The 18,516-nt window shown below is 35.9% G+C and overlaps 1 protein-coding gene across 6 annotated transcripts in view; it reads right to left on the bottom strand.

Moving 5' to 3' along the window:
• The window catches only part of PLEKHA7 (pleckstrin homology domain containing A7), a 156,779-nt gene that overhangs the window by 112,411 nt on the left and 25,852 nt on the right, over positions 1–18,516 (bottom strand). The gene's annotated exons all lie outside the window — the stretch shown is intronic.

The following is an 18,516-nucleotide window of genomic DNA, read 5'->3' as shown; positions in this document are numbered from 1 at the left end:
CCCCCAGTTTCACAAAATACGGAATCACAAGGGCTGCCACCCACTCACACTGAGCTCAGGTTGGGCATACCAGTCTGGTGGAGAAAGGCTGCAGAATTCCCATGCCTGAAATCCAGTGCCATCAGAGCTGAAAGGCTGAATCCATGCCAGCATCATCACTGGCCAGAGATTTCCAAAACAAATCAAGCAAAACCCTCCAAAACCCCCAAAAAACTACAGAAGCCCAAACCAAACCATAATCCCCACCTAGTTTTTCACAAAAGGAAGTTCATCAACTTCACCTATCTATACAAGACTTTTCCAAGTAGTTCTACAGAGCAAAGATTTTAAGGTCTGTAGCAGGTTTTTACCTTCTTCAAAGACCATTTCAGAGTGATAATTCTATTTTGTGCTTACTGCATTTGTAAACACAAGAGTAGAGATCTTGTGTGCTACAGAATCAGCAGGTATTACACATTTTGGCTCAAAGATAATGTGAGAATCAAATTACATTCTCTCATTGTATGAAATAATTACTTATTCTTAAATCTGAAATGATTTTTATAAAACCCAGGAAAATAGCCTTCATGAAGATATTACATTATTTTATATATGTATATATATAAAAAAAAGGCACAGAGCCTGAAATGGGATTAAGCTTCTTTATCCTAATTAAAAATGAATTATATTGGGCAGAGACAAATACTTCCTCCCAAGTGACATGAAAATATTGAACAGAAAACTAACTAAAATGATTGAATAAAAAAAAAAAACAAATCCCAGTCAGCCAAGTAAGCTTTAAAGGAATTAACTTTTGCTAAAAGCAAACAGGAAATCTAGTATTTCACGAAGCATGGATGCATGTAAATTGGACTGAAGTGAATTAATTAGAACAGTCACCTCAAACACATGTAGAAGCCAGAATGCTGATATTAGAAGCAATTTTTAAAATTACTTTGAATTTAGAAAGTAAGGTTACTCTCTTTCATGACACAAACAAATATTAATTTATGTGAGCTACCAGAACATAGCACATTTCTCTCTCCAACAGACACAATTTATTAATACAAACTAAACAGATGCCTATTTAATGGCATCCAAACTTCAGCTTGCTGGCCCTTGATGAAGCTGCAGAGTATATCATATACTTCTTGTATTTTTGAGGTTCAGAATAAATCAAAGTCTTCTACATGACAGGACCATCACACAGTGTCCTTTTTAACCCAGACATATTTTATGTTAACAGCCCTGATAAATTCTTATCTGTAATAATAACCTATTCAAAATTCATACTACCAAACAAACTGCAACTACAATGCCTTGCAAATTGTGCAAATGACATATCAGATGAGAGAAAAGTGTTACAATTAGAGGCAAATGAAACACCGTCATTCCACTTTAAAGTTGACAGTTTGTGTTAATTCCATGTGCCTCAAAACAACAAAAGTAAAACAAAACTTTAGGGTGTACAAACTCCCGAGGTGGGGGTGATAAATGAAATCACTTGCAAAATAAGCTTTCCTAATTAAGGCTTCTAAACCAGAGCTGGCTTGCATTCATTTAATACCACTGTTACAAGTAATCTGAAATATTCTTGATAAAATATTTTTGGCATCGACTCCAGCATATTAACATCAGTTGAAGGTCATTATGAGAATGAAGAAAAGTAATGCTCACACACAGGAAAAATAACAAAAACATAACTAAAACTACACAAAAGTATTTTGAAAACTCCATACTTAAATCAGTATAAAATTGCTTATAATTATCAATTTAACATAGTATAATCTGTGAATTAAAAAAAGAAACAATGTATCTGTCAGTTCTTGGATTACATCTACTGAATTCTACTTATTCATCCCCTCAGGCACTTCTGGACTACAAAAAACCAGGTGAGTGTTTTTTATTAAAAGACAGAAACAATGTATACACAGGTTTAATCAACTTTATGTCATCCCATCCTCCCTGAAGAAATATTTAATTTGCTTAATTAGACAGATGGCATTTTTTATTATACTTGTATTTGCACTTAAGAAATTTAATTTGCATAGCAAAACCTTTTTATTTGTCAGGTCAATTCATGTGCCACTAAGTGACAATTCAGCACTACAAACTAAACTAGAATTAAATCTATTCTCTGAAATGTAAATATTTCATACTAGTCTTTTTAAGCAGTCAACCATTTAAACTCTTCATTCTGTGTTGCTGTAAGCTTTTATTTAATTACTTTTGGCATTTTCTTTTGTGTGTCACATTAATCTCAGAAAAAACAATGCTAAGGAATACTTTATATTCTGTTACATTCTTATTATTTCCATTATTATACCCAATCTTGAAATGGCACAAATTAAACTTAACCATGAAATGACACAACGTGCATCACATACTTGACTCACAGTCACACTTAAGAACTGAATGGACTGCATAGAATTCTACAAGAACAATGAGATTTAGAGAAACAATAAAATGAAATACCTAAAAGCACAAGGAATGGCAATGTAACAGAGGCCACATGCTTTTAAGGACATGAGATGCATTTCCATACAAAACAGAGGAGACAAACAGGGCATCCCTGAAAACATACACTAACTTACACACATAAAAATCACTAATTGTACGTTGATTAATCTTCTGAAGCCTGTGAAATGATTCATGTTTACAACATCTGACCACCTAAACTCGGGTGTTTTGCCAAAAGTGAAGGGCTTTTTTTTTTTCCCCTCTCCCCCGAAGAACTACAAGGATAAAAATGTGAAGGACATAGACTCAAATTTGGACAACAAAACCTATGACCCAGCATTATAAGAAATAGCCAAGGTAAGATATGATTTCATTTGCAACTAAACTTTGGACTGCTTCACCAATTTCATTACTTCAGAAGGTATTAGAAATACTTCCACTCTCCATCTCTGATATTAAAATCTGTTTAAACACTTTTGAAATAATGCAAATATTTATCTTCTTTGATAAGAATTAATCATCAATTTGAATGCAGAATCTATAAAGACCAAGAAACAACCCTACCTTTCTCTTTAGGATCTTTCCCAAATCTGGAATGTAAGTACTGAGAGAAAGGCAAGAATATCCAACATTCACTGCCCTAATTATTCAAGATAATAGCACTCAACTTTCAGTCAGGTATTTGAATCACAAAGCAAACTTTGCAAAACATATCATTAAATAAACAGTGCACATTTAAGGTTACAGGATGGAAAACTCAAAGAGTTAGCAAGAGATCAGTACAAAATCCTCATATTACCTCAGGCATTTAGTACCTGAAACAAAGGAAAAAACACAGTTTCAAATGAAACATTACAAGCTTTTTTTTTTTCAAGGACTGAACACTGATACATACCTGAGACAATACTTTTTCAGAGCACTGTTTAAAGACCATCAGCTGCAGTCAGCCATTAACAGTTCTCATGATTAAGCCTGAAGCATTCATAAGCATTCAAAGTGAAGCACAGTCATTAAAAAGGACCGTGTTTGCCCTGTCCTCATTTGCTAAAAAAAAAATAAATCATTTACACCTTCACTACTCTCTTTCTGCCCAGGGAAACAAAGAAATGGGAGGGAAGTAGATTAGAGCAGAACACCGCCTACCTCACGGCCATCATTTCCTCCCAACAGATCACCCACACTCAGAAAAAAGACTATAACTGGTCTTTACACTGATTTCAGTGTTTCAGACTGGCTTAAGAAAAACAAACCATGATTAGCTCACTTTATGTAACTGATGTGTGAACACTTGATGTTGGTTCATTTTACTCTGATGTTAAATGGAGATGCCCTAAAATGATCACATCTACTCAGTGCCATCATTCTTTCACACATTTCAAGATAAAGGCAATAAATTTAAGTACCATATATCAAGAAAGCATAATTATGATGTTATATCTGAGGTAACTCCTAAAACCAGGAAATTGATGTTTTAAATGATGCATGATTTTCACTTGCTCTCAACATCAGTTCTTGGCCACACAACTTCTGTAGTGGATATGACAGCAACTTTGCCTTTGGGGTTTCCTCCCATCTAGAACAAATTAATCAGCTTGTTATATAAAGCCAAATGAAATATAATCTTTCAGGGAAATATCCCTCAGATTAACTACTCGAAGCAAAGCACAGTTACTGCAAACATGATTTTAATGGAAATTCTTATAAAATCAGAACACTTTTGGGATGGGGGGATTAAATCTGTAAATTTTTCTGTAGAGATATGAATTAAAAATCTCTGCAGTTTTGTGAGATATTAAATTTACTAGAAGAGCATTGATATGTTCCATGACTCCTACTTCCAAGTAACAACATTATCAGGAATTATTAAGTTTTGTTTTAAAACTGCCTTCAGAATACTGCCTATCACAAAATGTCTTGCAGTCCAATCACTTCAATAAGTTTAAAACTTTTCAGTAACAAACTTCCATACAAACCAACCAGAAAACTCACTGTTAGTGCTCCTGGTAACTAAATTTTATCTCAACAATATGCTGTGTTAAAGCAATTATCTAACATGTAATTTAAGTAGGTCACACTGTTTCTATGAGATTTGCCTTAAAGCTCTTCCTAAATAAATCTAAAGTTGCAAGAGATGTGCCTGCCTTATTTTCTCTAAAAAGTTGTTAATTTAAAATTAAATATTAGGCAACCCAGAGACTCAACATGTTTCAGAGACTCAACATGTTCTCTGCCACTTATATCAAAGTATATGTATTTTACATGAACTTTGTTCGCAAATATGCAGAGAAACCTTTGTCAAAATACCATCACTTGAAACTACATGACTGAAATTTTTTCCATATTTGGGAGGAGAAGGGGGCTGAAGGGGGTGTCATTTATCACCAAGTTGCTGTGACTTTATTTTTGTCACTGAACTGCTCTTCGCAGCTCCTGTAATCTTTGCTGTTATTTGTGTTATGGCTGCACTCGAAAGAGCAGTACACAAGGCATGACACAAAATCTGAAGAGGTACATCTTCACAGTTTAGACGTATATTAGCTATATTTACATAGAGTATTCATTTAAAAGTAAAAATGTTTTGCCTGAAATCAAATGCAATGCAAACAATAAAAGGCAAAACTACCACGCTTGTCTTATTAAGGCATACAATTTTAAAAATAAAATCAAATAAAAGTCTGTGAAACTGCAAGCCTTGTTTCCTTTCCTGTTCACCAAACATAAGTGTGAGAAATTAAGCCTTTTCCTAAGCTTTTATTTCACTCATCACCATGAGATCAAAAACTTCAAAGTTTGGAAATACATTCATTACTCCTTATTTACCTTATAAATGAGATATGAAAACACATGCAAAGAAGTGGTTCTAGGGTTAAATGCTACACAAATATTTCCATTAAAGCCTACCAGACGATCAGATCTAGCAAGTAAGTGAGAATCCATTCTAACTCAACTTTTGCTTTCCATTTAATTGAAGGTCCTTACAAAGCACATTGATCTCTGCTTACTATGGAGTATTTTAAGCTGGGATCATAATATCAGTTAGTCACTAGTAAGTTATTTTTGCATTGAAATAGTATTTACATAATGTTACATCAGTAAACACATCTCAGACAGGACTTCCTAGGGGTGCATTAGACCAGAAACAAGCACATACAAGGTTTAGAGCAACATCAGGAAGAAGCTGTTGCACCTCAGCTGCTCGGTGCTGACAAATTTTCACTCTTCAACTTTATACAAACGTAACATAATCACTCACTTAACCTGACACCGGTTCCCACATTGTTTATTCTTCCCAAAAAACTACACTGGGCAGAAGAGGATGAATATCTTCCTGCAGTGCTACACCTAATTGCTGAAACCCCAGTGTCCCATCCTTCCAGTCACTTGTCAGGACCAGCCATAAACGCCTTCTCCACACTGAGCAACCACTAAAATCAGTGTTCACAACCTCTGGTTGCAAAGTGGGGGGTTGCCTGTAGGGATGTTTAAAAACCATTACTTAGCAGATGTGTTGATTAGTTCAATCCAATTACTCTGGATATTTAAGTAACCACTTCCCAGATTCCCCCAGCTCTCCCTAACACAACTTCACCATCTTGGTGACTCACTCTTTTTCTCCTGCTCCATTTCCCAAGATTCCTTATGACCTCCCCAAAACTTCAGCTGAGGCTTCTGTCCCTGACACCTTCCAAATTTAGGAACTGTCTATAACATGAAATCTTCTTGTGATACTCAGGCATTCACAAACCAGATTATTTTTTTTTCATACAAGACTAAGATATACTGGTCATTCCTAGTGGAAGTATTACTTCGCAACCAGTTTCAAGTTTTACTTGGCTTTGTGGAAAAAGCTAAGTTTCATACCTTCACTGTTCCTCAAAAATCAGAACTGGCTCATTACCAAGAAGCACACAACTTTCTACATGCTAATTTTAAATTTTAAAAGAGAACAGTAGATGGCTATACTAAAAAAAAAAAAAAAAAGCCAAAACCAAAACCAAACAAAAAAAAAACCCACACACAAAAAAACCCCAAACCAAAAAACCAAACCAAACCAAAAAAACAAAACAAAACAAAAAAAACCAAACCCACACAAAAACAGGACCACCTCTTTTCCCCACAGTATTTAGATTAAACTAAAATTCTCAGACTTACTTCATGGTTACTCTATTATCCCTTAACAATTTTCTCACTTAAAAAAAAAAGAGGAAGGGGAGACAGATTAGTCTTTACACTGTTGATGAAAAAGGAAATATTAAGCATAAAATGAGATACAATTTTCAAACTTCCAAAGGATTACTATAATAAGTTAATAGATGAGAACCTTAAACTACAGGATCTGTGTTACTGATGGCCCTTGAAAAGAAGAAAACAAGATTACACCTAAGATGCTTGTGACAATTTGTGGACCTGTCTTCCAGCTTTGGTATGTCATCTAAAACGGAACAGACACGGGATATATCGAAATGCTAAACAGCTTTTCTGCATAGAGAAATACTTTGAAGTCCTGTGAAGCTGTGTGAACAGCTTTCCTAAGATTTAACCTTTTGGTACAGAAAAAATAATTCTAAAAGAAGCTCAAATTAAAATCATAGTGGCTCTATAAGTATTTAAAAACATAAAAAAACCCTCCAATGGATTTCTGTAAACCAAAGCAATATTTTTCCTCATGCATGACATGTTTGGTACTATAAAGAAATGAAGAGCTGGAATACCAGAGACTGTGTGAAGTTACTACCCTCTAAGATCGTACATTAGGTACTTCAGATTCTGATTTATTCCTGACTTAACATCCTAAAATGTCAAACCCATTCCAAGGCTACTTCTGTTCCAACAGATTACTTTTGTCATCTAAGAGAAAAGCACTGCAATTCTACTACAGAAGCTTTGAAGTGTTTGTTCAGCCTAAACCTACATCATAAACCTCAACACATAAGTGATGTGTTAGTCTAGAAGATTTTTCCTTCTGCACTGCATGCCAAAACCAGCATAATAAGGATCTAGAAGAATACAGAAGATGTTGTGTGGTTTTTAATACAAAATATCAGAAGATAAGTACACTGCAGGTTTCACTGCATTTCTTTTAAAAAAATATTAAAAACACAGAAACCTGAACACCAGGTCTACCTAGATTCAATTCTATACTTCATCTTATTTCCAAATGCTTGTGCTTGGAAATTTTTTAAAGATTTTTAATTCATTTAATTATCCAAAATATGCTATTAAGACTGTAAGCACACTGAAAAACATAAAAGGAGCTTCAACAGTTTTAACTGAGAATTGTTTAAATGATGAACAAGTATCACACTGTAGAAGCAGCTACTTTTAATAAAATTTCCTGATGATGGTAGCATAAACCATTCTGGTGAAGTGCTAAATGACAATACACACTCCTACCCACATAAAACAGTGAGATCTCAACTGCTCTAAAACAGTGTTGAGTACTTTTAATTTTTTCCCTCTTTACATTGCCATTTCTACACTACTTTTCAGTCTTTGTATTTAGTCCCCCAAAATCCATAAGAGTATTATTCTACTTCGCTCATATAATTTATCAAGAGAAGAGGTACCACACTACAGTGATCATTTATGAAGCTTCCCCATATGTTCCATTAGATTTTGTATCATTTGTATATTCTATTTTGAAAAGTCTACAACTGCACAATCTACAGATTTGTGTGAATTGCTAAACTAAGGGTTCAGTCAAGATCTATGACGTTTCTCTGAAGAACGATTTTCCATCAAGTTCTGTTTGCTTTTATTGCTTCTGCATTACTGAGGACAACACTATGACTTCAAAGACCCCACTGTTTTCTTGGAAGTAACAGTAACTTCAAAACTGGTCAGAAGGATTCTGAAAATCTTGCACTTCATCTTACTGACTTTCCACAGTGTACAAATCACTAACATTCATAGCCAGTTATATACTTTTATAAGGTATGAAATTCACTGAGTTCAAAATCTGCACAGATTTCAGCTTACAAACACATCAATTAAGTCTGTGTTGACTAAGAATAGGTTTGAGATTAAAAAGACTTTGTGTAGAAGCAATTACTAGTGCAAATCACTCTTTTCAGACTATGCTGCAAGTGAGGCTTTGCTCAGGCTTCTACCTCCAAAAGCTCATTGCTTCACACTTCAAAAGGTCAGCCAAGGTCCCTCCCTTGGATCAGTACATGTAATTGTTCCTTATCCAAGCCTATCAAAAAAATCTTAGTTTTTTAAACCATAGAGTAAAGTAACTCAGATCACTGAGACAGCAAATGAGGAAGAGGCAATAGACACAGTTACACTTGGCTGATCCAAGGGGATAGTAAACTCCTGGAGGAGAAAATTTGACTAGTAAGTATGAGCAACCCCCTCAATTCTGCTGCTCAGTTGCAAGTTTCATATCTGTCTACAGCTTTTAAAAGTGCACTAAGCCCTGACTTGTTACTCAAAACACCTACACAAAGTTTAAACATCAGAAGTGTATCTTGATTTATTTCATCTTCATGTTACTTAATAGCTGTGCTTAAATATCCCTAAAAACCTTACCAATTTGTAGGTTTACACTATCTCTGATTAATTTCCAACTGCTTAAAGGAAGCAATCGTGAGAATCCATCAAAATGAAGATTTTGCTGCCACTCACCCTGTTTTTAGATGGTAATGAAGACTGAAAGAATAAAGATTAATAAGGAAAGGAAAAATACAAAGAAGTCACAGTCTCCTTTAGATAAAACAGAAGCTAGGAGAAATAAAATTAAATGTATTTCTAACCCATGAAACACAGGATGGATGTAACTGTTCTAGAAGTTTAACTCCCAGCACATGCTGCAATACTACAGCCTGTACAACTTGGCAGTTCCTGAGACTTAGAATTCCTGGACAGAGCAAAAAAACATGCTTGTAACAGCCAAAAGCAGCAGTGAAGGTTTTTTGGCTGTAGTTAAGCTTTTCCTTAACTATCTCTTTTCATGTCTTGGCAGTTTTATCTCCACTATGGTAAGGAGGGTGGTTAACACTAATTTTCTCAAATCCACTGAGATTACACTGACTAAAAAGACTGACCATATCTTAATTTGAGGGTTTACAATAAGAAGATTAAAACTAACCAGCAGCATCTTTGTTTTTAAGCACTAGACTCACTGCACAACAAACCTACCACATCAGAGAAAAAGCAGCTTCACAATGACAGCCCATCTCCAAAAAAATTATGGTTTCTAACAGAATAATTTCTTCAGAAACCTCCCATTTTCTTCTCCATGCATCTTTACAATAGACCTGTTCTGTCCAAGACAGCAGCAGAGCTTTACCACATTTCCTCTGCTAACAGGATTTTCAAATGAGCAGCAAAGCCTGGGAACAGCTGGAGCTTCAGGATTGCCTCATTACCAGCAGCAAGAAACAGAATGGATGAAGCCAAGCAAAAAGCCAAGTTCTCCATGCAAAAGAACAGCTAACAGGTTTAAAAATCACAGCCTAAAAGCAAGACTCTGCTGCTGGTATATGTGTATTATTATATAACAACAACAATGTAATAACGAGTCCTACATGAATTTACAGCATTTTGTTCCTTTACGTAACATTAGTTTAATTCAAGAAACATGATGAGGTCAATTGAGTTATGTGACAGAACCACCTTAGATGTAATCAGAAACCACCACATCTACCATTTTCAGCAAGGCACTTCAAAAATATAATGAAATATTCATGGCTGTATTGTGTCGTAAGAGCCTACAACCAATCTAAAAAGCAGCAAGAGGAGTTGCACAACAGCCTGCCAATTAAAAAAGAAAAAAAAATCCAGTAAGGAGGTGTATTTGGCAAGACAAACTTTCCCTTCCAAATAATTTTTTCCTCTAGTTTTGTCTCCCATTGTTAGAAACTAAGAGTAAATACTAATTTTTACACAAGTGTAACTGTTTGATAAATACTGCATAAAGATTTTCTTTTCAATTATCAGACAAAAGGCTTCAAATCTAGGAGACAGTTAAAAAACTTTTAAGTAAAAAATTTTTTAAAAGCAAGAGAAATAGAACATTTGAAATTAGACCCCAAGCATGGCTTAACAACTGAAAGTACAGAAATGCAGATAATGCATTATGCATTATGTCTGACAGTAAACTGATCAGTAAGCAGGAGGTACCCTGGTACAAGCCAGCACTGTAACACGGCAGTAAAAATGACAAAATTCAATGCCAGGATACATCACAACAGGTATTTCCAGAAGAGACAAGGAAACATTTTAAGCAGTCTTTAACTATAAGTGTTCTATCAAGTCTTTATCAAGAATATCATGCACCATTTTAGATAATTCAGATTTAGAACCCATCAAACAGGCACACGTAAAAAGGACCTGATGCATCTGGGGAAGAGATCAGGACGCACCAAGTAGTCTGTCATTTGCAACAAGCTGGGGCACACGTACTTTGTAAAACTTAGCAGGAGCAAAGAAACTTGAGCTAAAGAAGCTAAGGTGGTGTCTGAATCAGATTGACTCAAGGTGGGATGCAGTGAGACACTTGATAGCCCAGGCACACACCATGCAGACATGACTGTGCTGCTGCCTCAAAACTTATGCTCCTAGCTCATGCTACACAGGTGTATGAGCTGGGCCTCATGTTCAATCCACTGCACAGTGAGGACAGGTATTAACATGAAACCTATTCAATCCTTTGTTTTGTAGGGTGTAGGACCACTCTGTTTAAAAACAAACAAACCAAAACAGTAATACAAATACTAGGAGAGGAAAGTTGCCTTCATCAAAAAACAGGAGTGGCAGGAGACCAACAGATACCAGACTGCTACTAGTTCTTACAAGTCAGAATTTAAAACAGAGTTGCCTAAATTTCTTTATTTCCAACACAATCTTATAGCTACAAGAAAAAGGAAGAAAAAACCCCCTCAAACAAACATAAAAACAGATGCACTCAATCAGTCCATGAGTGATATTCTGGATTCTACTATATCTCTAAAGCTATGAAACTTCTCCAACTTTGCAAACACCTACTTGCAAACTTCAGAACTTCTGAGTCAAAAATACTCAATAGAAGTCTTTGATCTGTAACATACTAGAAGATAATCTGAGCTTACCATGTTAAGCTATTATACAAACTGATTTAACTCTTCCTGTTTCCCTAGACTGCCCTTTAAATAAACAGTAAGAGCTATCTAGCATTACTGTAGAGCAGAAGTCAGCAGATTCTTGAAACTTCAAGACACATTTTAGCTTGCTGAAAAAGTATAGTTTTCCCATATTATGAAAGCATCACATTATATAGTACTTAAAAACTGCTTCGTTGCTGAAAATAATACTCCAGGTCCACAGTAGCCTACTCACAGAGAAAGCACTGACTGGGCAATGCATGTTTCTTGGATCAAGAGTTCAACATCTGTCCAGCTGGATGTCTAAAACAATGTTGTCTTCCTCAGTTAGGAAATAACTTCCTTTTTTTTTTCTTTTTTATTTTTTTTTAATTAACATAAAAACTCATCAAGTGCTGATCATGTTCTATCTGTGGTCTCTTCAGTCCAGCAAAGGAATCTGACCTGAATTCCTGCCTCTGTCAATCTGGTTCCAGCAACAGTACTGGAATCTTCTCCTTCCTCCCCTCCAACCAGACGAATGACAAAAGCATCAGAAGCTAGGTATTTTCTTCTTGCTGGCAAAGTAGGACCTCAACTATCATACAAAATTTCATTAAGAATATACCTTTTGCTGATATGATCCTAAATCCAGAATGTCAGGAATCCCAGCTTGCTCTGGAATCCATTAGATTGCCCCAAAAGTATAGATCCATTTTGTTGCAGTTCAACCCATGCAGCCAAGATGCCCAATCTGCTGAGATAAGGATGTTAAAAGCTTCAAATGATCAAACTAAATCTAGAGAAAGGAAACATATTCCTGCTTCATCCATAGAAGGATAACTAGTAATACCCAAAATCTTTCCCAAATTAATCTGAGGAAGACTCTGGAGCATAAGCCCTACTCTTTCCCAGTGAAGAATCAGAGACATAGAAAAGCCTAAACTGGAAGACATTTCAGGCAATCATCTGGTCCAAACTTTTGCTGAAAGTGAGGCTTTAGATTAGATGATCCAAATTCATCCAAGCTGAGTCTTGAATAGTTTCAGCAAGGGAAATTCCACCCCTCCTCTAGGCAACGTACTACAATGTTTAATTGTTCTCAAAATGAAGAATCAGCTTTCCCAGCTGATCAGGGGTAAGAGTGAAGACTTGTGGATGTCATACTTGGATGGTAAAGCACAGTGCTTGCACAGCCCCTCCAAGCCCCAAAGCACGTAAGCACAATCCTTTTCTTAGGTGTGCATTTATCAAACATGGGGGGAAGAGAGGATGGACTTGCTAAGCTCTTACGTAGGCTAGAAATAAATATTATGTTAAATGAAGCATTCATATATTTTTAATCAATACAACATAAGTACTAGACTTGGCCTTAGAACAGCTGACAGGAACAATCACACTGGAATATATTTGGCTAAGAGGCACTCGCTCATTAGCGTTTCAGCAAGAGTCATCACGGAGTGGCATTAGTCAGGGAGATGCACATTTCCAACATTCTGGGCCAGCCTTGCCTTCAATCCAACAAAAAGCTTTTGGCAGGCAGTTCAGAGCTGCCATTTGCAAACAGAGGTGATATTTGGCATCTTTATTTAGACCCAAGCTCCTGGAATTATGTAATGACTTAAGAATGCCTGCTTTCATCTTAAAAAGATTTTTCTAGTACTCATACTTTCAGAGAAAAAAAATAGGCCCTGAAGAGCCTCAGAAAGCAGATGTAAATAGGGGGGGTATAAATAAAGAGTAAGAACTCAGTAATTCTAGAAAATTTTAAGTAAGTCTACATGAGATGTATAGATGCCAGACATTCTAGTGTACTCCACAGAAAAATTATAATAATAATTGTATTAATAACTAAATAATAATACAGTCCACAAATACACTATTTTAAAAATCCTTTTCTTGCATTTTACTCAGAGGTTGTTCCTAACTCTTACACTCAAATAATTTCCTTTGTGTGTTCTTTTACTTCACCCCACAACAAGAATTCAAAATTTGACCATGAAAAAGTAACCAGTTGAGCCAAGCACAGTGAAGTCTTAAAGGAGAATTAGAGCAAGACAATCACAGATGCCTGCACTGACATTTCTAAGTTGACTGCAATTGGCTCAAAGTTTTGCTACAGCATCACTGACAGTAATGGAGTTCTTCAGTTACAGTGGTTTGACCGCAGGAAAAAAAAAAAGTTTTTGAAAACAAATATTTTCTTACAAACATTTTAGCTCATACACAGAAAAGCACAATAAATAATGAAGATTTCAACAAACATCTCTCTTACAGTGCTTTCTACCATTCTTTGAACACATACACACATAAAAAATCCTACACGACAAGCATTCCTCTTCTGGGTTTGTCAAATTTACAGAGTTCCATAGTTGTACTATATTATTTAAGCAAACTGAGCCAGAATAGATAAGCACTTTGTGCACTAGTGCAATAAGATGCTAAAATAAGATGCTATCTTTAAGGGTGCTTTACCCTACTTTCTTATAGCCAATCTTCACAGCATAGAACTAAAGAGGACACCAATGCAAAAGCTGACCCAAAGCCAAGCTTAATAAACTTTATAAATTTACTACAATAGGTGGTTTTAAACAATACTAGACTGGAAGCTACATAGAGCTGCCACCTGGAGAGCTCTTGACAGGCTGAAGAAACGTGCTGACAGAAACCTCATGACATTCAACAAAGGTAGATGCAGGTTCATGCACCTGGGTTGGAATAAGCCCATGCAGCAAAGGTTGGAGGCCAACTGGCCAGAAGACAGGTTTTTACAAAGGGCTCTTATGGGTCTTTGTGAAGAAGTTGAACACAAGTAATTTATTTATTACACAATTTTCATTCTAGATCTTGACCTCTCCACTACATTACAACAGGGAAAAGCAGAAAACAAACAACAAAAGAAATAATCTACACCAAGAGACTATTACACATCTTTTAAGTTTCCTAGAACAAGCAGTGCTAGGAAAGCAGAGGTCAAGAACAGATAGTCCTTCTCTGAAAACCAAGAACTAGCATATCAAAAGAAGCTGGTTCACTAATAAGGACTGACATGCTCTTGCAGAAAAGCACAGTCTGACAAAAACAATTATGGAAGCCTCGACATACTTTGCCGACTACAAGTTCCTTGTCCCTGTCCCCTGGAAACAGGTCTGACAAAAATCAGTTTCAACAACCTTCAGCTTCTGTGGCTTCCAAAAAGACCCCACTCACACACTGAGCTCCTTTGGTCCTTTGGCTGCATTCTCCAGAAGATTAGAACACTTCCATTATTTTCAAGAAGCCAAATGTTCCCATTCAGAATAAAGACGAAACTTTAACAGACAGAAATAGAAAATTATATTATTTACGTTCACTGTGAGAGAAGTGCAAACACGGAGCTCTTTGAAGTATAAATATGTGTAACTTACTTCCATTTTAAAAATATATGACATTCCTCTAAAACAGGCTTGAATAAGATTTTTTTCAAATTACATTGTATTTCAGTATTCTTGTTTTCCCAATGTCTCAGGAATATTCACAAACCTAGATATGACCATACACCATTGTATTCTACAGGTTCATCATGAAATTTTCTTGGCTTAAACCTGTCCTCTTTAAAGCGTACTTTTAAACATCAATTTTTATATTCTTCCTGCCTGGCAATTGAGAAGATAGATTTTGTCTAAATTTGATTATATTGTTTGCTTCTTCAATTTATTAAACTCTTTTTGACCTATTTTGTAGTATTGAAAATTGTAGCCCCTCATCAGAGACACCAAAATAATTGTCATCTTGCTTTAATTACAATCTGATATTTCCAGTGAAAAAGAAATGCAGAGAAGCAAGCATGTGACAGGCAGATTTTATAGAAAATCCATCATTCCTATAATTTTTTGTCACATTAGATAGTAGTATATTATTTAGAAAACCTCACAACTGATACACTGGAGATTAAATTTGGAATTATCTCTCACTGATTACATGCCATAATCACCACCACATTCTACTCATGTAGTTTCTTTTTGGAGATAAAAAGTTACTGTTGCCAACTTTTCCCCTCCCAAACCCACAAAAATAAACACACTTTGTCTAAGATAACTCTTAGGGCTTAACAAATATTTTTGTAAGATTTGTTACAAAACAAACAACAAAACACCAAAACCCCACTCACAATTCCTGTGCTCTTTGTTGGATTTCATTACGAAATGGAAGTAGGACAACATTCAAATTCACCACCTTAAGTTAAAAATATGAGCTTGCTTTTCCATCTGCAGAAACTATTTTGCAAGTAGTCAATACCACAAAGATCAATAAACCCAAAAATGGATTTCCTTCCTAGACCTTTGCAAAATAACCCCATATTAGCATAAAAAGCAGACAGTAGAAGACTGTAAATTAGCTGCCATTTTCAACGTGACTACATAAACATCTGAAGAATAAACAATTTATCTTACTTATTGAAATGAATCATTTCGATTTGCTCACCTGGGACTATATATGGACTATATATTCTTCTGCCTTCCTGGGATACATATAAGTGTGCTTCCTGTAACTCAGTTTAAGCCACAAATGTTTCAAGAACATTCTCCAGCAGCACAGTCCTATTCCCTAGATCGTCAATAAATGCCTTCTGTAGAAGTGTAGAGAAGGCACACCATCTTTCAGGAAGGGCTCCCATTGCATCTGTCTTTACAATTAAGCTGGTATTTCTTGAAGCTGTTAGGCAACACATTTTGTTAAATGTCACACCAAGTGCATTCCATGAGATGGAATGTACATGGTGGTGGCCCCGCAGAAAGCACATCCTCCCACCACAGCTGTAGATTTGAATGTTTCTTTGTATTCCTTGTTTGGAAAAAAAGGACAAAAATATCAGGTTTTTTTACAATAATAACTCTCCATGTACCAAAATAATGGTTTGGTATTTTGCAAAGTTCTTGAAAAGGAAATGTACTCATGTTTCCCCATTTCATAGAGCAGCAAGACAAACCAAGTGCCATGTCCCCAGGAATGTCTCTGTTCCCTAAGTACCTATCAGAACATATCAGTGATCTAGCCTGGGTGTCTGTGTATCCTTATATTGAGACTCCATAAATAGTACATTAAAGCCTAAACTATGTTAAAAGCATGCATATCTGCATTCCAAACTTCACAAGACGTTCATTGTCTGTAAGCATTTGTGAAGTGCCTATTTTTTTAAAACAAAAGCTTAATGCTCTTCTGAAAAAGCTTAAACAGAGGTGTCATTTAGCAAACTTTTTATTTTTCCTACCTCTATCACAGGATGCTTGGCATAGTAACTTCTTTTCAAAGTTCACATGAAATCCAAGGTAAGCTTTCACAGGTAAAACTACTTAATTTTAATTATCCATTGCTTTTATTTAACTGTAGCTATTTTAGTTCTGCTTAGTGAGGAGACAGGCATAAAAAGCAATGTTAGGTAAGGGGTATCTAAGAAAATGAATGTAAGAAGAAAAGTAAAATAAAATTATTTCAGATGAGAAGTGTATAAGCCAAACTGTTTAAGGACATCTATCAAATCTCAAGAAACACCTAGTCTCCTGGGGGGTCGAAATCTCTAAGATGTGCTCTGCTTAATTCTCATCTGCCCTGCAGTTCCACTGAACACAGCATTTTCTAAAGAGCTGAAGTCCAACAAAGATCCCATTGCTACTGAAAGGAACAGTCCCACCTCTTGCCCTCCCAACGCTTCCTCTGCACCAGCACTGGTGCTTGTGCAGCCTTGCAGCAAAGTGAAGGGCAAATTAAATCAGTCTCCCTTAGGATGTGTTTTTCAGTTAGATCAAAGAAGTGGACTGGAGCATTAAGCTACTAAATAAATGTTCCAGGACTGATCAGGAAAGGGTTGCAAAGGAAACATACAGTGGAAATGTTGGCATCCCCCCCTTCACTGACAGCTCACTTTCAGATTAATTTAAGCCCCACATGAAACTTATTAGCTAGCCAATTTGTGGTGTTCTCATCCACAGCCATCAGGACAGGGCTTCACACCTTTTCCTTCTAATGAAAGTGAAGTAGGTGAATTAATTTCCTTGTAAGTAATCTAAAGCTCACCAAAAACCAAGCAAGCTTCAGATTGGACCTTTAATGATCTAGAGTAGTGAAAGGCCATAATTTACTTTTCTTGTTCTTTGTTTCTCAGAAATGCTCAGAAACAGGCACATGTTAATTCCTTTGACTCTTCCACTCCCACACAAGGGGTGTGAGTAGCCCTCTGTCTGGTGGCAACAACTACTTCAACTGAGCATGTAATACCTCCCTAAAAGCAAAGGTTAGTTAAGGGTATCTAAGAAAATGAATGTAGAAAAAGTAAAACAAAATTACTTCAGATGGGAAGTTGTCACAAACACAGTAACCTAAGAAATTCTTAGTTTAAGGAAGAAACAAGAAACTTTTCAGGGCACCATTTAAAACTGCTTAGAATACACAAGGCATATGGCTATGATGGGGTGAGGGGAGTGGACTTGAGAAATGGTACAAAACAGAAGACAAAAGTACAAAACCACCCAACATCAGTTGTTTTTAAAAGTCTTGGTTCTTCTCCCTATACATTTTATATAATCTGAAAAAGGTAAACAAACACCCACTGAAGTGAAGGAAAAAATGGAGAAAAGTTCTTTAAATAACTTTCAAAATGCATACTGCAGTACCCTTAATGATTTATTCATGGATTTTCTGACTTTAACGACTCTAGTTCTTTGTCTTTCACTTGGATACTCCTGCTGACAGTATTTTGTTAGCTGTTTGGAATTTGAAAGCTCACAACAGCTATTGTCACAAATGAGAAACAAAACCAGAGTCTTTGTTGAACAGCTTAATTGTATGCAGGCAGAAAACATCTGAGAGGCAAACTGAACATTGAAAAATGGCAAGATAACTGAATCTTTTCTCAGACTCTATTTAAAATCAAAACTTTGATTAATTCCAGAGAGTATCTCAACTAAAAAAGAAAAACCTATGAAATGTTACAACATAGAAGCAACTATCCACTGAAATAACAACATGAATTTTA

This window comes from Manacus candei, unplaced genomic scaffold, assembly GCF_025592945.1.
Source record: "Manacus candei isolate 608988 ecotype Guabito, Panama unplaced genomic scaffold, ASM2559294v1 h1tg000060l, whole genome shotgun sequence".
Taxonomy (NCBI): Eukaryota; Metazoa; Chordata; class Aves; order Passeriformes; family Pipridae; genus Manacus; species Manacus candei.
This window is presented reverse-complemented; position numbering and strand designations above follow the sequence as displayed.